This window comes from Cibotium barometz, chromosome 18, assembly GCF_041138505.1.
Source record: "Cibotium barometz isolate CiBa-2024 chromosome 18, ASM4113850v1, whole genome shotgun sequence".
Lineage (NCBI taxonomy): Eukaryota > Viridiplantae > Streptophyta > Polypodiopsida > Cyatheales > Cibotiaceae > Cibotium > Cibotium barometz.
The window spans coordinates 58,772,413-58,796,609 of NC_141063.1; the positions used below are offsets into that span (position 1 = coordinate 58,772,413).

The 24,197-nt window shown below is 48.8% G+C and overlaps 1 protein-coding gene across 3 annotated transcripts in view; it reads right to left on the reverse strand.

The window, feature by feature from the left end:
• Positions 1-24,197, reverse strand: part of LPA3 (Low PSII Accumulation 3) — a 147,666-nt gene that overhangs the window by 38,130 nt on the left and 85,339 nt on the right. The window lies entirely within an intron of this gene.

The window sequence follows — 24,197 nt, forward strand, 5'->3', positions numbered from 1 at the left end:
CTTGCAGTTCCTTCTCCGAAGTGGATCTTCATGTTCTTGCCACAACTGTTGCCTCACTTGAGGCCTCCATCCTAGTCTACAAAATTGTTGGTAGCTGCCCTGCGTGCAGACAACTCAGGGATCTCTTTCAAGCCAGCCTCATTGGCGAACCTGCAAAGATCACTGATATTCACCCTCTGGAGCACAGATACTACCAAGTGGAGTTCGACTCGCCATCGGCAACAGACCGAGTCATGCAACTGAGTCCCCTTGCACTGCGTACGGCGTGTAGGCCTTCTTTGCACTCTAGTAGCACGGCTTCAATCCTGCGTCTAACCTATTGGCTAGTGTTTCGCGCTTCCTAGTGACAGTTTGCTTCCCAGGCCTTAGGAAGGAGTACCTTCCTCTTCTCCCGGTGATTGGTGGTGCCATTGGGAGAGTGATGGAGTCCCCCCTAACCGCTGCCTCGGCCCTCATGAGGGCGGCTGGGATTTCATCCCTCCACATCTGTGTGGCCTCGCCGGAGTTAGTACCGCCTTGTATTTCTGTTCCTAGTCTCCGTGGGGACCCCATACAGCAGCACGTGGAGTATTCTAGCCTCCCAGGCCAATGCTTCATTTGCAGATAGATGGGTCACTTGGCTAGAGCTTGCCCTTGGCGACAGTCCACGAGACCGCCTCCAGTACCCCCCCCCCCCCCCCGCGGCCGGTTCTCGTGTTGAACCGCCCCTCCTTTATCATCCGAGCCCTCCCTCCTCCCCCCCCATCTGCCTCTCCAAAGCACTCCTGTTGCCCCCCAGCAGCCCCTGACCCAATGTGGACAGAGCCGGCGAGACTAGTCCGTCGCTTGATTCACTGGTTCTCTGATCCAGTAGAGATGACCATCGCTGCCTTCCCAGTGAGGGCTCTCGTGCCAAAGTCCCCAGGTGGGGCCCCGAGGATCCTGGGACAGTCTGTGGACTACAATTTCTTCCGATGTATGCCGATGGAAGGGATTGACATTTCTGAGGAGACAGTAGCCCCTGTTCGGGTATGTGTGGTTTTTCACCATTCCAAACCTTCTACGCTAGATAATGGCGCGATGATCTTCTCTTTCCCCTTCAGTGCAGCCCCTGGGAAAGAGTGGGCTCGTGAGTTAGTTGCAGCCGCCATTCAGGGTCAGGTAGTTGAGCTCTCCCACCATCTCCACAATCTCCACAATCTCCCACCTTTTTGGCCTCTGGCTAGGATGGAGCTTGGAGGTCCAGCCCATCAAGGCCAGGATGGAGAGATGGTAGTCTCTAGTCTGGGGGTGCTTCTCTGTGTGTTCATGCATACCTTACAGATACCTTTACTGTGATCGATGGGGTCTGGATCATGCATATGCGAGTTGAGGGCTTAGGAGAGATCAATAGTTTCTTGCAAGAGGCAGCCAAGAGCAGATTAGAGGGCATGTGAGCTCGAGGATTCCGGACAGCCTCAATCAGGACCCAGAGATATGCAGCAAGAAAGAGCAGACATGGGCGAGACTAGATTTTCTTTCAGGCTTTGCTGCGTTCACATTGGATGAGGGCATAGGGGATTGATGGAGGTGGGCCAGAGTAGATGAGGAGTTTGAGGAGTCGTCTTGCCTCTTCAGGAGAGGTCCCCGGATACTCAGTGGATTGAGAGTCAGCTCGCCACCGCTCGCACGGAGATTAGATCCATGGAGGAGCGGAGAGTGGAGTATAGGTATCATGCCACGGCCTCTTTCTGGACATAGGCAGGCAACAGAGTCACAAGGGATTTCTTTGAGATAGCTAGACCCCATAGGAGGAGAAATGGTATTCGCAGGTTGCGTGGCCAGGATGGAGCTATTAATTATGAACCCCCCCCCCCTCCCCCCCTCCCCCCGGTGAGACCATCAGAGATGACATGGGGGATTATTGCTTTGTATAAGAGAGTTGTGGGTCGTAGGTGATGCCTGGGCGGATTATCAGAGGAGCTTGCTAGCACTACTGGTGTTAAGCAAGGATGTCCATTATCTCCTACCCTGTTTGGATTATACATTGATGAGCTACCAGATTTTGTGGGAGGGGGGGGGAGTGGATCATCTTTGGCAGATCTATATGTAGCTTTGATGCTTTACATAGACGATGTAGTACTTGTCTCGGATACACAGCAGGGGTTACAGCGGCACATGGATGCCTTGGGAGAGTTTTGTAATCAGAGGGGCCTGACGGTCAATCTCGGTAAAACCAAGGTTATGATTTCCAATACCACGAAGCAAGGGCAAGAGACCACCCATATCATATACCAAGACAGACGTGTGGATGTAGTGACTTCATATGTATATTTGGGTGTCACCTTTACTAGCCTAGCGGAGAGGTTCTCCATGAGCAGGCAACTCAAGACAGGGTAGCTAGAGGGTATGTAGCTTTAGCTTTACTTGACAGGCAATGTCACCAGGAGCATTTTCAGGAACCCCGTACAAAGGGATGGCTTTTTGATACCATGGTCACACCAGCCTTGATGCATACATCCCCCATCTGGGCTCCATGACTATCAGCGAGCGGGTGGCGAGGTTTAGAGCGCCCACAGATACTTGTGTTCTCACGGATGATTCATAGTAAAACCTTGCCGCCACATGAGATAGTTTTGGCAGAGTTTGCGTCTTTGCCCATGCTAGTGGAGGCACTCTTTCAGACGGTGACATTTATTCAGCGGGTTAGGCACATGCCCCCAAATAGATTACTGAGACAGGCCCTAGACTCATCAAAGCAAGTAGTAGCATCAGAGCGATAGTCATGGTATGCAGAGGTTTTACAGTGGTTTTCACTACATGGGATGAGTATGGATAGGCTCCCTCCGTTTCAGTATGATGAGGACCATCCGACCATGAGATTCTCCCGTGTGGAGAGCAACCGATTGATACGTCAGGATTTGATACAGCTATACACATGTCATACATGGATTGATCCTCCACAGCCTCTTCCTGTGTGAAGAGGCAGAACCACCACGATCATTTCTTACACCTCACAGAGGAAGGGTTTGTGCAGAGATCGGGTTACATGGATGTATATATGTCTCATGCCATGCGCACTACTATTGGGCAGCTTCGGGTATCTTCACACACTCTAGAGATAGACCCAGGGAGAGCTATAGGAGCCCTGAGGGAGACACGTATCTGCAGATTGTGCCACACAGGTGTGGACACAGAGGAGCATTATGTTTGCCATTGCCCAGTATACTATGAGATTCGGGGGAGATACCACTGTCTCGTCAGGGAGGGATTTGGTCCACTCAGCAGAGTTATGGAGTTTCATGATCATAGATGCTTGGGGGGATTTTTGATGGAGTTACGACATCATAGAGAGCGGCTATTACAGCAGCTCTCATAGCAGAGGGATACTACATCTCAGACACGGATCACGACCTTCTTTCAGCCACTCAGTGGTGGGACATCCTCCACAACTCCTTCGGTCCAAACTCGGGTCACTCGGAGACATACTATATCTACATCTACTCCCAGATGAGTGACATCAGCCCGAGCGAAAGAGCTACAATCCAAGAGACGCCCTCGCCCACTTGGCCCTCACCCCCCAGGTCTCCAATTGATGAGATCTTGAGAAGACATACCCCAGATTGATCTAGCACAGATTGGGAGATATCTTGCCCCTAACCCGATGTATGACATCCTACACCCAGTCATTGGCATCGGTTGGAGCTAGATGCTTTATAGGATGTATTTACCCCCCCTCCCTCCACCCACCCCATAGTAGTTAACCAGAGCCCTGAATGAGATTTATCTCAACATTATAGAGTACTTTGTACTTTTTTTTCTTTTGTATCCATTTGATGTCCATTGAGACATGATGATGATGTACACAGGTTTTGTCTCATAGGCCGTTTTTTGGCCTTTAGAAGACATTAATAAAATCTTTCTTTCTTTCTGTCTTTCTGGAAGAGGATTTAGGACAGCTTTCAGCCTAGAAAGATCACACTCTTTCTTTGGCTGAGGGCACACAGGAGTTTGGTAGTCGGTACTTGGCTGGCAGTTGGAGGTCGATCAGTGGCTTGTCCACGGTGCGGCCACCATTAGGAGTCTTAGCGACATTGCCTTTGGGATTGCCCGAAGGCTCAACAGATTTGGCAGCAGATTCTCCGCATCTTCGCTATGGATAGGGCATCGACTCGGAACATCACTTGGGGCACTGTAGCTTGGGCCACAGAGGCTGGAGCAATTAGGGCTTATGAGAAGGATGGGGAATGGACTAGCCCTTCAGTTTTGACCATCATAATGCAGCAGTACCAGTCACAACCCCTCCCACGGGTGACTGGCGGTCAGGCTCATGCCAGAGATAGGAGATTTGTAGTAGCATCACAGCCTGGCACATTTAACATGCTAGATGTAGCGAGGCCATCGAGGGTACCCACACTCCGCTGGCTGAGACCATCAGGAGCATGTGGCTTGATATCATTCACACCCTCCGTGGTCAATGGGGGAAGTTACATTGGAGGTTCTGACCGCATGTGGAAGCGGAGGGAAGCCTTCCTGAGACTTTGGAGGCCTGGCCCTTTCCTCACAAATAGAGGCGGTGACCCCATTTGGCATTACAGACCACCTATGTGGTTATTCCCCTCCCCCCCTGTATGAGATAACACCTAGATGCTCTTGAATGATTCTGCAGGAAGAGAGACCAAAGTGTTGGTATTTAACACCAACCGCTTGATCAAGTCACGGCTATCCTTTCTATACAGAGCAGCACAAGTGGAGAATGTGCCAAGATATGTATAGCTTGCAGTCACATTTACAGGCCTCGTGTTCAATATGACTACTCCTGCCACCACTGACAGATTAGCACGAGGGCATGTATCCCTGGCCCATTTGGAGAACACTGTTTCCATGCATTTTCAGGAACCCGCAGTGCGCACTAATTGTTGGCTCTTTGAAACCTTAGTGCACCTCGCAGATATGTATGAAGCAGCTGTTTGGGGACCAAGATTTGGGGAGGATGAGTGGAGGAGTATTGAGAGACTTCAGGTGCTGATGCTATTACACATGATCAGGAGTAAGCTGTCGGTGCTACATGACATAAAAAGTGCGGAGTTTGGGGTAGCCTTACTGGTCACAAATGCTCTCTTCCATGACATAAAACGTGTGGAGTTTGGGGTAGCCTTACTGGTCACAAATGCTCTCTTCCAGATTATTACTTACATTCAACATGTAGAGACTGTCTCCCTCGGCTAGCACTAGAGTTTTCTATTGAGCTACATTTTGAGAGGGAAAGGGTGGAAAAGACAGGCCAGACTTTCCTCCATCTCGCGGAGAAGACGGCCGCTACCCTTACCACAGCAGGTATGGTACTCAGAGGTAGTTGAATGGTTTCATACACATGGATTGCGGATGGATCGTCTCCCCTCATTTCAGTACAGCCTAGAATTCCCCAACCTCAACCTCTCACGACAAGAGATCAACCGAATCATCATCTGGTTGGATCTACTCGGCCTACACATACACCTGACTTGGGTGACATGATCAGAGATTGGGAGGAAACGTAAGTTCTTCAGAGAGAATTTTTTGAGACTCACCGGGGATGGATTCTTTGAGATTTTGAGGTACATTTAGATCCACATGTCACATCGCAATTGGTTAGCTCAAAGTATTCTCCCACCGCCTCCAAGTAGAGACTGAGAACATCCCATGAGAGAAGCAGATATTGGATTTGACTCCCTACGTGCTATCTAAGTATGGTCTCCCGGTAGGGTTGAAGCTCCAGTAGGTACAGAGCCATGCGTCTCTAGTCCTCATAATGCATAACCTGTGAAAGAAGGTCGAATCCATCTCGGAAGAAACAATGAAATCTCCCTTGAATCTCATAGTAAGAAGGACATATGAACATGTTACCTTGCATATCTGTGGCTCCCGAGGGGTGTCATCTCCTCTAACGGACTCAATCTGTAGACGGTGAGATATACCCGCAGCTGGCCCATGGCAATTTGCCTGGCAAGTGACATGCACCTCTAAATATACACACGGCTCACAATAAATCCATCTTCTGAAACTCATAGAAAATGCTCTGTAGAACTAGAGTTTCGTAGTGAGCTCTAGTGGAGACACCCAAGTGTGGCTCGTGCGCAGCCTTGACAGATCGAGGCCACGAAGGCAGTTGATCTCCCGCCAGGAGAGATCAAGAAATGGTGAACAAGGCTGTACTCGAAAAAGGGGGGGGGAGGCAGTCCATTAAAGGCAATGTCTGTCAAGAAACCAACCACCCATGAATACCAAGATCTCCTCTTCCCCTATCGAGTGCTGCATGGAGGACTCAACGGCGCACGGGAGACAATCTACAGCCCAGTGTATATACATGCTTTATGAAAACGATGATCTGAAAGAGTTCATCTATGACGAAAGGGAATGCTCCAAACTCGGCAAAGATGATCTCATGCAGCACTTATGCCTTGCTCCCGATCATACGTGAGAGCATCATCACCTGCACTCTCTACCCTGCCAACCATTCACTCATGGATCAGATCCCCAAAAAGGGCATTGTTCCAAGTGTCGAACAACCAACACTTGGAACGAGGCTCTTGAAAGTAGGCATGGAAAAAATGCGTAATAGGGATGGGTATCCTCTCGAAAGCGGTGTGTGGGCAGCTGTTATCATGGAGAAGGCTGGGTCTGTGCAGGACCACTCCGAGGTAGACATAATATGAGATGATCTCCACCTAGGCTCCTCTATAGAGAAAGGACCGGCCAGCCCGCACAAGGCGTTAAAAGACAATGATCTTGGTTTTGCCAAGGTTGACCATGAGGTCTCGTCACAAAATCTCTGCAATGCATCTAGATGTCTGTGTAACCCCTCTGCAGAATAAAAAATCAGGACTATTTCATCTGCATATATAAAGATGAGCAGCACCACCATATGAGTGCCCCAACTTCAACCGACCCCCCCTTCCCCCTTTGTCTTTCCACCTCACCGCAGCACTCCCACTGCCCTTCGCCTGACCTGGATAGGAGGCAGCAAGCTAGTTCAGTTCGCTGCTTGGTCCACCGTTTCACGGAGCCAGTAGAGATGACCATTGCTGCCTGGTGCCAGCTCTCCCTCCAGAGTCGCCTAGTGTCCCCCTCCCCACCCCTCCCCCCCACAAAAATGCCGAAGTGGTAGGGCAGCCAGTTCACTACAGCTTCTTCCAATGCCTGGGATGTAAAAGTATTCCTGGGATGTGAAACATAAGATGAAACAATCTCCACTATATGAGAAAGATAGACTGCATGTAACCTCATATAATGTTTTGAAGATGATCACCTTAGTTTTTCCAAGATTAACCATGAGGTCTCGTTCATCACAAAACCTCTCAGTGCATCCAAATGTCTTTGCGATCCCTGTGCTGATGCTGAGATCAGAACAACTCATCTACATAAAATATAATTGGCATCATTACCTTAGCCAGTAGTGACCTTGCGTAGTGACCTTGCACCCTCAAATCTGATCCCTGTGCTGATGCTGAGATCAGAACAACTCATCTACATATAATATAATTGGCATCATTACCTTAGCCAGTAGTGACCTTGCGTAGTGACCTTGCACCCTCAAATCTGATCTCTCTTATCAATATACAAACCGAATAGTGTGGGAGAGACTGGGGGAGCCCTGTTTGATCCCCAATAGTGTTGCAGATATCCCTAGAGAGCCCCCCCTACTCCCTAGAAAAAGAGATTTCTCTATAGAGCTCGTGATTCCCCCATTCTTAAAGTCGAGACCCTCCATGGTCCACCTACGTGCACTCTAGATCCGAGACATACTTTGGCACTATAGAGAGGCACCCTACAATAGACCCTTTCGGTCTTTCATAGACATTAATACAAACTTTCTTTCTTTCTTTCCCTGTGTGCAAGCCTATGTGTGTATTCAATGTATGTATGTATAGTTGTATAGTTGTATGATTGTATGCATATGGGTGAGTCACGATGGCATACAGTAGCGCACTAAGTGGACAACCCAACCGAATAGATTTCCCAAGATGCCAAGAGGCTGAAAGTTCTCCGCCCCAAATGCATTTAGTTGTTCCCTCTTGGTAAAGCCAAAAAGTAACATTTTTCAGACTAGGCCCAAAGCCCATTCCGTCCAATTCCATCGCGATCACCAAATGCTCCTCATCATGAACATATTGACACAAGATGGGCAGCTTCATCGTCTTTCCATGGTAGATAGTACACAGCAAGGTTGTTAGAGGCGTCAGAGGCATTTGGTACGAGGCGGGTATGGTACGCGCCTCGAAAGACTCGTATTTTTTAGAGACATATATATATATATATAAAGAAAGAAAGAAAGATATATTAACGTCTGCAAAAGGCCAAAATTGACCTATGAGACAAACAAGTAGTACAATGATGTTCCTCCAGTCATCAAGAGGAAAATGTGGAGTGAGAATAAAATGTACAAGTATGACAACACGACCATAGGGAACTCAATGGTGGTGTACAAACGAGAGGGTGTGGATGGAGTACTAGGGCTACTAATGCATCTCTATATGCTGAAGGGGTGATACAAGTATGATATGTTATCAACTCCTAACTCCATCCAGTCCCATAGTCTGGGTACAATATGTCATACATCCGATCTGAGGATGCCGTAAATGTCTGGAACATGCGTCCTGGATCAGAGCGAAAATGTGCCAGCTGCTCCTCGACCTCCTGCTGGTGTCGAGACCCGGTGGCCGCAATCTCTCTGTGGTGTAGCCGTGGTGTCTGGTAGCCGGCTAGTCTGGGTCGTCGCCTAGCTCGAATCTCCCCCGCTCGCTAACATGTCACTCCCAATGTATTTGGCTGGGCTACTGGTGCCAATCTCTGGAAGAAGTCAGTCAACTGGGACTGTCTTCCTCCGCTATGATGTGCGGGTGTCTAAAGTAAGATCTCCCTGTGTCTCTGTAGTGCTAGTAGTCTACCTAGTTGTCCCTGGTCCGATCTCTCCCAGATCTGTCTAAGTGATGTGGTCCCTCTAAAAACCTCAGGATAGCATGCCCTGATCTCCTGCAAAGCACCAAACAGGCAAACAAAATGCTCCTATGTCTCTACCCCCGTCAGGCATAATCTGCAAATGCGCTCTGCTTGAGGGATGCGTGCTGCTCTCCCAGTCTCGATCTCTAGTAGGTGTGATGAGACCCTTAGTCGCCCAATGGCTACTCTGGCTCCATGTGATAAGTGGACCTCCAAGTATCGTGGTCGCTGGATGAAGCTGCCTGTGGAGGTGCTCAAGAAGTGGTCTCTGTAGTAGAGCATCTTCGTCGGGAGTGGCTGACTGGGAGATAGCCAAGTCTCCTCTATGTGGCCCTGCCAAATGTCATGTCTCATGACTCTCTTCCTCTCTGTCTGAGAGAGGCGTCTCTGTGGTGCAGCTAGGTCATACTGTAAGGGTGGTAATCTGTCAATATCAATCCTGTGTGATGATATCCACTGTACCACCTGGGAGTACCATGACCAGGTATGTCCCTCCTCAGCAAGCTGTCTGGATGCCTCAAAAGCAGCCCGAGATACCCGATTTAGTGGGAGCTCCCACATCCTATGTATAAAAGATATAGTCTGGAACATGGCCTCTACTAACATAGGTGGTACAGCAAACTCCGCTCGAAGGATATCATGTGGTATTGAAGGTTTGCTGCTGATCATCCGTGAGAGCATCAAAATCTGAGGGCGCTCTATCTGTGTCCATGAGGATGTAGCCAAACCTGGTGCCCATACTGTTGCTGCATACATCAATGCTGGAGTAACTAGTGTATCAAATAGCCACCCCTTAGTACGGAGCTCTTGGAAGTGTGCCTGGTGACACTGGCGTTCCAAAATTGCTAGTGTTGCGTACCCTCGTGTCACTCTGTCTCTGGCTGCCTGTGCCGAGCTTGTCGACCATCTTCTTGTTTTCTTTGATAATTGTGCCGAGCTTGTCCTTCACCTTCACGAGCTCCTCTTTAACTCCGGTCTTGGCCATGACTTTTTGCAGAACTTACCACAGCCAATGGACTGGAAATAATCCACAGCAGAGAGAGAGAGAGAGTTATGTTGCTGCCTTGGGGGCGGGTGGGAAGAGGGAGGTGGGCGAACAGCGAAGAGAGAGACGGAGAGAGAGAAATGAAATGAAATAATATATTAACCTCTTCAGAAGGCCAAAATGACCTATGAGACCAAAAAGGTTACAACAATTGGTGGATCTGATACAATGTCTGTGTAAGAAAAGCTAAAAACAACTAAACAACTAACTGAAACTGAAACTGAAACAACTATGAGGAAAAGTACGGTACTAGGAGCTCCTCATGGATAACATCTGGGAGGAAAACTCCAGCAACAAAGGTAAGCATCATACACATCACTATCCAAAGATGTCTCTCATCGGTCGATGGCGGATATCCTCAATGTCCTCCATGGTGAGTACTCTGACTGGACGTCTCCCATGCCCTGCTAGTATGGTCCTGATCCTCTGTTGTAATCTCCGTCGGTGTCGAGAGAGAGGGAGAAGGGTGGGTGGGAAGAGGGAGGCGGGCGAACAACGAGGAGAGAGAGAGAGAGAGAGAGAGAGAGAGAGAGAGAGAGAGAGAGAGAGAGAGAGAAAGATATATTAACGTCTGCAAAAGGCCAAAATTGGCCTATGAGACAACCAAGTAGTACAATGATGTTCCTCCAGTCATCAAGAGGAAAATGTGGAGTGAGAATACTAATGCATCTCTATATGCTGAAGGGGTGATACAAGTATGATATGTTATCAGCACGACAGAACTAAACCCTACTGACCTGATTTTATTTGGATGCATCTGTGAGAATACAGACGCTCGTTGAAGCTCCCGCCTCCCCTCTCCCTACTCGTGGTTCTGCATAGCGCCCGTCGCCCCCCCCTACCTGCTCGCCCCCCCGCCTGCCCATCGCTCTTTCCCCCCCTCCGCCTGCGTTGTCCGCCGCCTGGTTTTTTTTTAGCCCCCCCCCCCCCGCTGCTTCCGCTGTTGCGCCCCCCCCCTTTTTTTTTCTGTTCCGCCTCGCTTCCTTTCCTTGCGCCTCCCCCTTGTCTTCGCGCCCCCCCTCCACTCTGCTGCGCCTCATCCCCCCCTGCCGCCTGCTCGCTTCCTCCCCTTCCCTCTTGCGCGCAGCCCCCGCCTTCCCCCTTTTTTGGGTTTTTTTTTCTTTTTTCTCCTTCGCCTTCTCCCACCCCCCCCCTCCTTCTTGCTTCCGCCCCCCCTTGGGGTTTTGTTTTTCTTTTTCGCTCCGTAGCCCGCCTCTCTGTGTGCAGTTCGGTTCCAGCAGGTTCCCGCCTTCGCCTCGCCTTCAGACTCTGATGGAGGCTCCTCCCGCCCCACCTCAGAGGGACTCATCCGCAGCCCCCTCGCCCGCCCCCGAGGTCACCCCCATCAGGCTTTCTCTTTCGCCGGAAGAGGAAGCGAGCCTCACCGCAGAGGTGGAACGCCTCCAGGCTCATTCCACCATCTGCCGTATAGTCGGCACTTGCCCCAGCAGAGGGGAGATCAGGGATCTTCTTCAGGCCCGCCTTCTTGCAGATGTGGGCAAGATCCTGGATGTACAGCTTCTGGGCCGGGGACATTATCAGATCGAGTTCGAGGCCGCCCAGAGCGTTGCCAAGGTCCTTGCCATGAGTCCCCTTGACATCAGGGGTGCTCGGGCTTTCTTCAGACCTTGGCACCATGGATTTGACCCAGCAGTGGCGGAGTTGGGAGAGCGCCTCTTCCATGTTACAGTTTGTTTCCCTGGTCTCCGCCGGGAGTATCTTCCGCTCCTCTCCAGGCTCGGAGCATTGGTGGGCTCGGTACTAGAGACGGGCCCCTCAGCAGCTTCAGTGGTGGCCAGAGCAGCTGGGCTACCTTCGGTCAGAGTGTTGGTGTCTGACATCTCCTCCCTTCCTAAGGTCATTCAGCTACCTAGGATAGGGGGGGGTGGGATAGATCAGAGAGTGGAGTTCTCGGGGCTCCCGAACCAGTGCTTCATTTGCAGGCAGGTCGGTCATCTGGCCAAGGCCTGCCCTCGCAGGAGACCTCGACCCTCACCACAGCAGTAGGCTACTGATGGCCCGCCCACAGATTCGGCTCGGCAGGCTGCCTCCGGGACACCTGCTCAGGCCACAGAGACCTCGGAGTGGCAGCCTGGACAGGGGCGCCGCCGAGGGAGACAGCCACAGCAGCACGCCCAGAGACGGTTGCAGCAGCAGCCACAGTCTCAGCCTCACTGGGTTCCCATGAGGAACAGCTTTGCTCCCCTTCAGGAGGAGACCCCTGCAGCGACCGAGGACCAGGAGATGCCAGCTCCCCCTCCTTCACCCCCCCCACCCCCGTCCCCTCCCACCGCCTCGCTTCCACCATCGCCTCCTCCCGCCCCCGCTCCGGTTTCGGCAGCGGCTCCCTCTCCACCTCCCTCGCCTCACCTTCCCGGGAGGCCCTGGCAGTTCCCTGGCGCTCACCTGCAGTCCGGAGAGCGCTGAGCACTGACCTCGCTCGAGCATCACAGAGGAGACCTATGCCGATTAGGGCCTCACGGATTTCATCTATCCGCAGTCGGCTGAGTCGCCTTGGCATTAGACAGCGCTCGGAGGCCTTTGATTATACCTTCACACGGCTTTTTGGAGCAGAGGGCCCCCATGAGCCAGCACCCATTCGAGTTCATGTAGTGATACCTCCGGCCCGCGGGGAGGAGGCACTAGACTCAGCGGTGGCCTTCTCGTTCCCTCTATGTGGACCTTGTGACCGGGAGTGGACTCTAGAGCTCGCTCTCAGCACTTTGAAGACTCAGGCAGTTGAGTTTTCTCACCACATGAGCGATCTGGAGGTGACAGATGTGATAGGCCGACTTTGGGAGTTGGCTCATTTTTTCTTGGATCCCGGGAGTGTGGATACCTCAGGGATTCGGCATTTGGTCGTGCGCATAGTGGCAGACTTGGCACGCGACCCTGGATATGTGAGTATACACGAGGTTTCTCTGTCAGAGCAGGAGGCAGTCGCCATGGGCCACAGCCACCACTGGCGCCTGATCCGGGATTCTTGCAGTACACCGGGTGGGCAGATTCGCAGCCGTTCGGATGGGGACTACTCTCCATCCAAGCCGCTTGCGAAGGCCCGCCGTACGGCTGAGACAGCATCCACCTCAGCAAGGCATCCATGAGGATCATCTCATGGAATGTACAGGGCCTTGGCGGAGCACACTTTATACGCTATCGAGGGTGCTTGAGGCAGGAGCTTCAGAGATGCCTGGTTGGTGGCAGCATTGACATTTTGATGATGCAGGAGCACCACTTGGGTGAGAGCAGGATCCGGAGATATGGTTCGGTGATGCCTGGTAGATGGGACACTTTTTGGTCTGCAGGGTTTGGTCCTTTGGGTGGACAGGGAGGAGTATGCATGGATATTGCAGATGTATGGCGGTAGGCCATTGTGGATCGAGGGATCATTGTGCCTGGTAGAGCACAGTATGTCATTCTGAGGATGCATGATGAGCTATTGGGTGTGCTCAACATCTATGCGCCCAATCATGCTAGTGCCAGAGCAGAGTTCTGGACTCAGGTTACAGATGCATTGCCAGAGGCCGCACATTGGTGTGTTGGGGGAGACTTCAACATGCTTGAGGACCCGGCAGATAGGGTGGGAGGCAGTCATGTTACAGTGCACGGCACGGAGCTTGCAGCTTGGGACCGGTTTTGCATGTCACTGAGGATCACTGATGCATGGCAGCATGGGGCTTTCTCCCGGTCTCAGGACAGTCTTAGTTTCTCTCGGTCGGATCGCCGGCAGGGAGGGACTAATCTATCACGGATTGATCGCTTTTATGTGGGCGACTGGTTAGGGGAGCGAGGGGGCTCCGTCGGCATTCTCGCTGGTACCTCATTTTCAGATCATGCGCCAGTTATATTGACATTGGAGGAGGGGACCCGGGAGCCTAGCTTGCAGTTGAGGATCCCAGAGAGGGTACTTATAGATCCCAGTCTCGCTGAGGACATTGAGAGGATCTGGCATGATAGTCAGTGCTCTGACCAGGATGCAGCGGGCCAGTGTGCCCAGGGACTCATTGATCTTAGCTCTTTTCTACACGCTGCAGCTTTGACACGACTGGGAGAGATTCGCGAGCGGGAGCAACGGCTGAGACGCAGCCTTGCTTCGCTACAGCGCCTTCAGGAGCAGCAGCCTGCATGTGAGTGGGTGGCGTCCCAGCTGAGCCAGGCACGCCAGGAGGTTAGAGAGGTAGAGGAGCAGAGACATGAGTTTTACTATCGTCGTCAGGCCTCTCAATGGACGCAGCTTGGTGATAGAGTGACTGGAGAGTTTTTTGAGATCACTGGACCCCGTCATGCGCGAGCAGGAGTCCGCCAGCTTGGTAGACCGGATGGATCGGTAGCTACTGAGCTCGGAGAGATCAGAGCCATTGCTACTGCATTTTATAGTGACCTGCTTTCAGCGGAGCCAGCCACTGAGGATCGAGATGTTTGCAGACAGACTGTGTGGGCCCATGTGCAGAGGAGGGTCACAGACCATATGCGTACAGTTCTAGGTGCGCCTCTGTCAGAGATTGAGCTTGCCGAGGCCTTGAGGGTCCTGCCGCGACATAGTTGCCCAGGGGAGGACGGACTGACGCCGGCCTTTTTAATGCGCTATTGGGACCTTTTGGGGCCAGGCCTCCGCAGGGGCTTTCAGCATGTTTTGGACACTGGGGTGATGCCGCAGAGCTTTTCAGAGGGCTTGATCTATCTTATCCCCAAGGGGGAGGGAGTATCAGATGACATTCGGCATTGGAGGCCTATTACGATCCTCAATACTGTCTACAAGGTCTTGGCAAAGGCCTTGAGTTTGAGGATCCAGCCCTTCCTGGGGGAGTTGATTCATGCTACTCAGACAGGATTTGTCAAGGAACGGAGTATCCTTGACAACATCTTTACTTTCTGGGAGGCGACGGCCCGAGCTAGATTTCTTGGCGAGGACTTGGTCGTGATGCTTCTCGATTTTGAGAAGGCATACGATAGAGTTGATTGGGGTTTCTTAGAGGGCACTATGCTTCGCCTGGGCTTTGAGCCAGGATGGAACAGAGGGGTGGCAGCTCTGTATTCCACAGCTCGCAGCCAGGTGCTGATTGCAGGAGGACGGGGGCCGAGTTTTGAGCTGACCAGATCAGTCCGTCAGGGGTGTCCTCTCGCCCCTTTCCTTTGTCTCTTCTTTGCGGAGGCTATGAGTATGTATTTGACGGCAGAAGAGGTTGGTTTGAGAGGACTGCAGCTCCCAGTCCGGGGGGAGGACCTGCTTGATGCTGAGTTTGCAGACGACACGGGCTTATTTTTGCATGGCCATGAGGCCAATCTTATTCGGGCTGAGCAGTCGCTCCAGGTTTTTAGTGCAGCTTCGAGAGCATTGATCAATTGGCGCAAGACAGTGGCCTTTTGGATCAGTAGTGCTCCCACTCCGGCATGGAGCCCGGACCCTGGTTTTAGATGGATTCCTCCAGGCACAGCAGTGCGGTATTTGGGATGCCAGATTGGCCTAGATTTGTCACCTGAGCAGCAAATTGCCCCGCTTCTTTTGAGCATTCGGAAGAAGCTATTGTATTGGAGTACAGCTCGACTATCCTTGGCTGGGAGGGTGGTGGTGGCAAATCAGGTGCTATTAGCGACCATGTGGTACATTACGTCTTGCTGGATTTTCTCGAGCTCTTGCATCAGCCAAGTACAGAGGCTGATCAGGAACTTTCTGTGGTCTGGGAGGGACGGTCAGCCAGCTCGGGCAAAGGTTGCATGGGCAGTTATTACACTTCCGCTGGCTCAGGGCGGTTTGGGCATTATAGATCCAGTCGATCAGAGTAGAGCCTTATTGGGGAAGCTTATTGTTCGGGGGTTGCTTCCAGGCGCTGAGCCTTGGAAAGAGCTCCTCTTGCAGCGATTACAGGCTCGTGCGCCCCCAGCAGGGGGTACTTGGGCACCGGAGATTCGCTGGATCTTCATAGAGATGAGGAGGACAGGCCTCAGTAGAGGATGGGAGGACAGATTTGCTTTGAGTGGGGATGCCCTTTTTACGAGCGTAAAGTGTCGAGCGTGGCGAGCAAAGGAAAAAAAAAAGGGCCATCATCATTGCAATATCCAAACTATGAACCTCAAGGAAGCTTGTATTTCCCTATGAATAAAGATAAAAAGTGCACATCAAAGAAAAAATTGAAATTTAAATCCATTACAAACATGACTTTAAAGAAGATCCCAAAAAGAAATACATTATAAGTTTCATTGCAGTATGAATAAAGACAAAGGAAGCTTATATTTCCCTATGAATACAAGTAAAAAGTGCACATCAAAAAAAAATTAAAATTTAAATCTCTTAAAGTAAAAATTACATCGTCAAGCCACTAGCAGCAATGCTTGCTACAACTCATTGCAATTTGCGAACAACACCAAAAATTAAATACATTGAAGGAGTTCCAACATGGACTATGCGCAATACCAAAAAGTAAAAATTACATCATCAAGCAACTAGTCGCAAAGCTTGCTGCAACTCTCTTTTAGTGAGGGCTGCTTGGTGAATAAACTTTTGGTGATCCACATTCAAGTCCAGCTCATGCATATAAATAAAGTAAAGGTGTTTGCAAGGCATGTATCTTTTGCCTTTGCGATCCCGATTTTGAAAGTCATCGCATGTGCAAGAAGGAAAAGCTGAAACAGTAACCAAGTAGTTTTGTCCTTTCTTGATGCTTCCTTCAGTCGATAAAGTCTATTCAACATGCTCCTTTGGCACAACAACCCTACACCCATGAACAGTGCAAATAAGCTCTGCAGCCCTTTTGATTCTATCCCGCATTTCTTTGTTCACCACCCTGGCAACAATCACTAGCTTTCCATTGCGGTTCATGGGTCGCACATCAGCATCATCATGACTTGCAAGAGGAGTCCCTACTTGTTGATGTGCCTCTGCACGAATGTTCTTCAAATCAAAGCCTGCCTTTGACAATGCAGATATTTCTGTAGAATCCAATGAAGTTCCAATTGCAACGGGCCACACAGCAGGTCTAGTACTTGGTTTCTCGATTACATTGTGAGAGGGCTCCCAGGTATGGTCAACATTACTTCCACAAAACCATACAAATTGTTTCCTGGTTCCAGAGGGGATTTCAATGAGTCCCTCAAAACATGGTGCTGGCACTCCTAGTAATCCTGCCCTACCTTTTTTATCAATAAGTTCATTACATTTTCGTTTCTCATTTCTCAAGTATCCTTGGCACCGCACCCTACTCCCTGGTGTTGTCCTTCTGATTGCCCACCTTGTTGAATGTATTTCCACCTCTCCCTCATTATGTACTTCCCGCAAAACATTGGGTGCACCGTGATGTTGTGTGTTGTAAGTGACATACTCATACTCTGGTCGGTGTGAATCTCCCTCTTTGATAGGATTCTTTAATACACCTCGTCTTTTTCGCCGAATAGACCTAGAATCACCATCTGCGGAGAGAGACCTATTGGCAGCCTCCAGCTCTACAGCAACCTCATTTGTGAGATCAACAATTTCTCTTGCCGCAGGTGGGATTGCACTTGTTGAGGCCCGTCTCTTAAGTTTCTCCAATCCAGGACCACATCCAAGGTGGCCACCCTTAAGATAGCTATCATATTTTGACTGTTGGATTAAAGTATTCAAAAGGTCATTATAGCAAGCATTGTAGAGGGAAATGTATTTCACCCCATCATTGGTGGATGCCAGCCAACTCCCATGCATAGACTCCGCCAAGTTTGCTCTTGGAACAAGGTACTTTTCATCTCCCTCCATGGCCTGCATATTTGAACAAATTTAAACATAAGATAAATGAATCAAAATTACAATGCAGGAGTCAACTCCATATTAGATTTTCTAACCTTGACCATGTATTCACCCCAGTGAGCTACTCTTGCATGCCACCATATTAACCATGTTTGCAAAGCTGAGATATTGGTTTTGTCAGCATGACCTTCTTGCAACCATGTCCAAAGATTGTCCTGCTCAGCAGCCTCCTCCGATGGTGCTGCTTTCCATGCACGACATCGTGACTTGAACTCCTCTTGGCTATGAGAGGGAATGCATTTTTTTGCATGATGCTGCATGCTTTGCTCCCAATGAAAGGAGCAAGACCTCTCTCTTCCAACCATGACATTTTCAGGGCCTCCATTAAAAACTGTCCTAACTGCTCGCCAATTAGCCTGAGCCTCATCAGCCATGAATCCCTTGAAACATGCCTTTTTGTAACCCTTTTTCTCCATAACCATATTCAACAATGTCCAAAATAAAATCTGGGACTCTGTGTCCTCGACCTTAAAATCCCCTATTGCAATGGTCTGCATCTCTCGCACAAATGGATTATATACATGGCAAGCCATGGTCGTCCAGTCATGCATTCTCTTCACAAAGTCAAAGAACACCCAACAGCCACCTAAATCACCTTTAGGCCTCATTTTATTAACCAACTCTACTCCATTACCTGGTCCTTGGGTTGACATTTTAAAGACATGACACCTTTCGAAGCTTGACAACTCTATCTGCCCAGGGAATGCAATACTCTGAAAGTAATCAAACATCAATTTTGATTTGAGCTTTAGCAGAGCCTCAAAGTCACCACATGGATGTCCAAAGTCAACTTGTGTGTCTCTCCTCCAACGTGATAACCTTGTGTTGTCGAGAGCAGGTGCTAGTTTTACCAGCAAGACACTTAAGTCTCTGTCAGACACTTTAACATCTCCTTCATGTTGTTGAAAAAGACAAGATTCCATGACAATCTCCTTTGCTAGTTTTAGTTGAAAAGATCTGGGTTTACCACCAATGTCTCTAGAAACCATTCTACTAACTCTTTCATGGACATTATCCAGAATTTGTTTAGAAACACCCTCTGCAACCAACTGGATGCATGTGGTGGCCAATATGTATGACACCTCTAGACACCTTTCTACCTGCAATCTCATTGGGAAAACAAAGCACCAGCTTGCATGTACATTGAGCGATGCAAGTTGGATATGACCTGCAATAAAAGCACTTAAGGCTTCCGAATCCTTCTGTTGTTGAGCCCTCTGGACAAACTCTTGTTAACCGACCAGTCCAATGCTTCTCATTTTTTACTTTAGATCATTGCAAGCCAGTGCATAAGTTGTTAAGGCATTGTAAATGGCCACCACACTTTCTATATCTCACTACTCCCTCAAATCCAGATATGTTGCTTGTCATCTCATTTGTCCAAGTATGCCCATCCAACTTGCTTTCCATGCCAATGGTTCTTGTTGAGGGATTTGCATAGGGCAGCTCGAACATTATATTCCCATCATATCTATTAGGTAGCTCTGACACTTGTTTTATTTCATTAGCTTGCATAAAAGTGTTTCTCAATGAGTTCCTCAATGGAAGATTTCTGAGTAATTGCACTATACTGACTGTAGCATCATCGTCTTCTTGAAATGTGTCACCTGTAATCCTCTTTTCAACTTCAAGATCTGTAAAATCTTCATCTTGAGAAGGGATGCATGGCACCTTATCTCCACGAACAATAAATACCTTTCCAAACTGAAAATCCAGGTGAAACATTACTTCTTGTTCTCTGAGGTAAGATGCAAGATCAAAATACATGCCATCATCCGGATCACCAGATACTTGGTGAGTAAAGGAGTGAGTGTGTTTGAGTGTAGACAACATGCACTTTTGAGTGTGTGTGAGTGTGTTTGTGTAGACAACATGCACTTTTGATGCGAGTCTAAACCTTGTGAGCCTAAACTTTGGTCACTTTCCTCTCATCTGATCAAGAATAAGAAAAGAACCTATGAGGTAAATCTTGATTCCACCACTCAAGTCACAACAGCCATAAACTAGGTTAATAAAACTTCATGAGAGGGAAATGTGAGCCATAAGACCATTCGATTGGGCAAGGCATTTGTCAGCAGTTTGTTGGGTGATGAATCGCAGAGCACATGAATTGAGTTTTTATAGACTTATTGGACATGTAGTTACATGGTGTATTTAAGACTCACTAGCATGGAAAGCTAGTCCATGCCTTGGGAATTCCTGCTCACGTGTAGCCTGTGTAGGGGCTCATTGAATCTATGATACTAGAGACAGACAAGCTAAGGAAAGAGTTAACTCTAATCTTCACCTTGTTGGATGATGATGAATGACCATATGAAAGGTGGCTCAAGAGGGGTAAAATTGGCAAAGAGAAATCAGAGTGTGCTCAGGCGTGCATGACACAATAAGGACCATACATGTGCTAAAATTAGGCAACCCTACCAAAGGGGGCTTAGCCGAGTGGTTAAAGTGAATGGGTGGGTGAGTAAAGGACCCAGGTTCAACCCCCGGGAGGTATCGTCTGCCCTCTGTTGGGGAGGGTATTGCCAAAAAAAAATTAGGCAAGCTTTCCAAGGTGTTGGGACACATGACCTCCGGCATCAGAAGAACTGCCATTATGCCAGCACTGCAGCACCAATAGAAACATGCATGAGCATTGGAGGGATAGCTGATAGCTCATGAGGGCAAGTAGGGGCAAGATATGGCACAAGAGCAGTAAGTAACTAGCTACTGGGGAGGCGACTGCCTTCCCTATATTATGAGGGAAGGACTGCCTTATCTACGGACACTCACCAGAGCTATAGGAGTACAATTGTCAGAAAAGTTTGGACAATCAGAACTACACACACACACACACACACACACACACACACACACACACACACATGCCTTTCCTCCCCTACGTCTACCCTAGAGTGTCCGCCGACTGTGATGATGGGTTCTGCTAAGAACAGAAACTGGAGGATATACACTACAGGAAACCAAAAACACACACCCACACTATTTCGCCAGTGTTTGTGTGTGTTTTTGTGGTAACGAAAACTCACACACCCACACTATTTCGCCAGCGAAATAGTGTGTGTGAGTGTGTTTGTGCGCTCGCATTTTCGTCCCGAGGCGTAGACAGCCTGCACTTTTGATGCAATAGAGGTGTGGCGGATCCAAATTACAGACAATCAAAAACACACACCCACACTATTTCGCCAGCGAAATAGTGTTTGTGTGTGTTTTTGTCGTAGCCAAAACTCACACACCCACACTATTTCGCCACACTATTTCGCCAGCGAAATAGTGTGTGTGAGTGTGTTTGTGCGCTCGCATTTTCGTCCCGAGGCGTAGACAGCCTGCACTTTTGATGCAATAGAGGTGTGGCGGATCCAAATTACAGACAATGAAAAACACACACCCACACTATTTCGCCAGCGAAATAGTGTTTGTGTGTGTTTTTGTGGTAGCCAAAACTCATACACACTATTTCGCCTTTTCATAGTTGCAGGATTATGTCGCGATGGCCAAGCTCAGAAGATTATCAAAAACACACACACACACTCATTGCAGATTATCAAAAACACACACACACACTATTTCGCCAGCGAAATAGTGTTTGTGTGTGTTTTTGTGGTAACTAAAACACACACATACACTATTTCGCCAGCGAAATAGTGTATGTGTGTGAGGAGAGGTGTGAAGCGCTGGAGTGGCAGCCTGGTGTGAGGCGATGGTGGCGGGCTGACGGGTGCAGAAAAGGAGAGCCCGGGGTTGTGAGAAGAAGCCGCCTTGCTGTTGAAGAGGACTGGTGATTGCACAGCGTGGAACAAAAGGAAGTGAGAGGCCGACTGTGTACGTAAAGTGTTGTGGAGGTCTGGCGGAGGTGTTGCAGCAGAGACGGAGCCAGACGTGAAGCTAGCCGTCAGCGATGGTGGAGGCAAAGATGCTCTGGGGAGTATGAAACACCGAATGAAGAGGTTGAAACACTGCAGTTAACCAGAGAGATGAGGAGGGCGCCCACAGAAGCGAAGGCTGCTGCCCGGCGGGTGATTGCGCAGAACCCTGACGTGTGGGAGAGGTGTTGCTACCTCTGATTTGAGACTTGGCAAAGGGTGAACGTGGAGGAAAGGAGGAATGGAACCCTGTGGAGGAAAGGAGGAAAGGAAAGGGTTCCAGGTTTTTGGATGGTTGACGTAATTGCTGTTCACAACACACGGAGAGAGGGTGCGGACGTCGTGATTGCTGCAGAAGGACTGGTGTTGGGCTGGCACTGGTGGTCGAGTAGCTGACCAACGTGTGAGGGATTAAAGGCCGCCTTGGTGAAGTCGCAGAGGACGCCGTCTGTGGTAGCAAAGGCGACTGTGGGCAGAGCAGCTGTTGGATGCGCTGAAGAGAAATGGGTAGCGCAGCTGACTGACACGGGGAGAATTGCCAGAGGACAGGAGGCTTTTGCGTATGGCTATTGGCGAGTTCTAAGGGATAAGAGGTGAAAGGGGAAGCCGCCTGTGGCTGTTCATTGTGGCTGTCATGCGTGGAAGGTGCCCGCTTGTATCTGGAGGCTTCTTCAGTGAAGTGTGCTTGGAGTACACATCCATCCTCCACTCAATGCAATGTGGAAAGGTATTTGTGATGAAGACTTTTTCGATTTGAATTGAAGGGCATGTGTAGAGCGGTGATGATGAAGACGAGAGAGGCAAAATATTTGCCTTAGGTAAACACTATTTCGCCAGCGAAATAGTATGTGTGTGTGTGTGTTTGTGAACAGGGCGAAGACTATTTCGCATCATGTATGTGTTATGAAATTTTTCTTATGCCTTGAAATTTCCTCGTTTTGGTTAATTGAGGTGCATGAATGCCTTGAAATTTGTGAATTTGTCTTATGCAACTCTGAATGCATGTAATGTCAAGTGTTTTTCCATCCTTATGTATTTCGCTGGCGAAATAGTGTTGCAAAGAACAATGTCTTGTATAATCACTTGCTCTTAATGTCTTTTGTAGTCACCTGCTCTTGGAAAAAGGAAGACATCAACGGCCAAGAATGTGGGAAGAAAGCGAAAATCTCCACCTAGTGATGGCAGTGAAAAGACCATTGAAATGGCAGAGAGTGGTCAAGGGAGTCACATTCAAAAGGAAGTTAGCAAAGAAGCTGGAGACAAAGTTCTAACTGAGCCTTTCATACCGATTCAACAACAGGTTGATGCTTCTAGTGACAAGGATGAGAAAGATGTGGATGATCTTATTCCACAATCCATCATCAAGCCACATGGGTCTGAGTTCATAGACAGCTTGGCACTTAATCAGGGTTCCATGCCTCCATTGATCCCTCTGTGTAGATGCTTGGTCAACGAGAGGGTGCGAGAGCTTCGAAAAGATCTCTTATTGTTAAAGAAGGTTTTTGAAGAGGAAGGATATTTGATGATGAAAGGTATGTTTGTTCTCTCCATAAATCTACCAGATGGCAGCACAAAGGATGTGGATGAAGATATCATGAAGACATGGGACAAAAACTGGCAGCTTATCAATGAAGAGTTTGAGGAGGAGATTGCATCTAAAGATGAGTGGTCTATGTTAAGTGGAAAGATGTTTTATGTTTGGGAGGGAAATCACAGGACCGCTTCTTGGCTTGAGAGCATCAAGGAGATGTATCGTAATGATAAGAAGAAACATGTTCGAGTTATGGCGCAATTCATTGTGCCTAATCAACAAGATGAGATGAGGCTTATCGCTGCACTTCAAAGAATAAACATGTGAGTATTACACATTTTGTAAATTCAACATTGTATTTATGGTTGTTTTGATTAGTTCTTATGGTTGTTTCTATTTATTTCATGAAGAATGAATGAAGAGGCTATTGTAAAGACAAACCTCAAAGATTACTTATTCCATACAAGCACGGTTTGCTCTCTTGATCCATCTAATTTCACTGACTCCTTCACGGAAGAAGATAAGAGGTCGATGGAGAAGGCCAAGTCTAGGGAGGCACAATCTGGAAGGCGAGTTTGGTATCCTCTCACTCAAGCTATTCTTGGACCCATTGTATATGGGGTAAGTACTTAATAAAGGTGGTTAAGAATGTTACTTTGCTATCTTTGTCATTAAGTGTTTTTTTAATGGCTGTTATTTTTTGAAGAATAAATGGAAATCAGATTTAGAATTGGCAATTAAGAAGATTCCCTCAAGCTTGGCAAAGGATGAGCATATTAAGGCTGAGACACTAGCTAGGAGGAGTGTCGTTAAATCCTATAATAGAAGGATGACACAGGTTTGTATCTTCTGCTTTTGGTTCTTTGGCATCACAAGCATTTCTTCTTCTAATTCTTTTCTGTTGGTGGCACAGAATCTTTCGGTGGTAAATCCATCTAATTCAGAGGAGTGGTTCAATGTATTATGGAAGCTGCCCTTTGAGGATGAGAAGTTTAAGATCTTAATTGAGAAACTTTATGCCATTTCTAGTGCTGCTTGTTCCCAAAA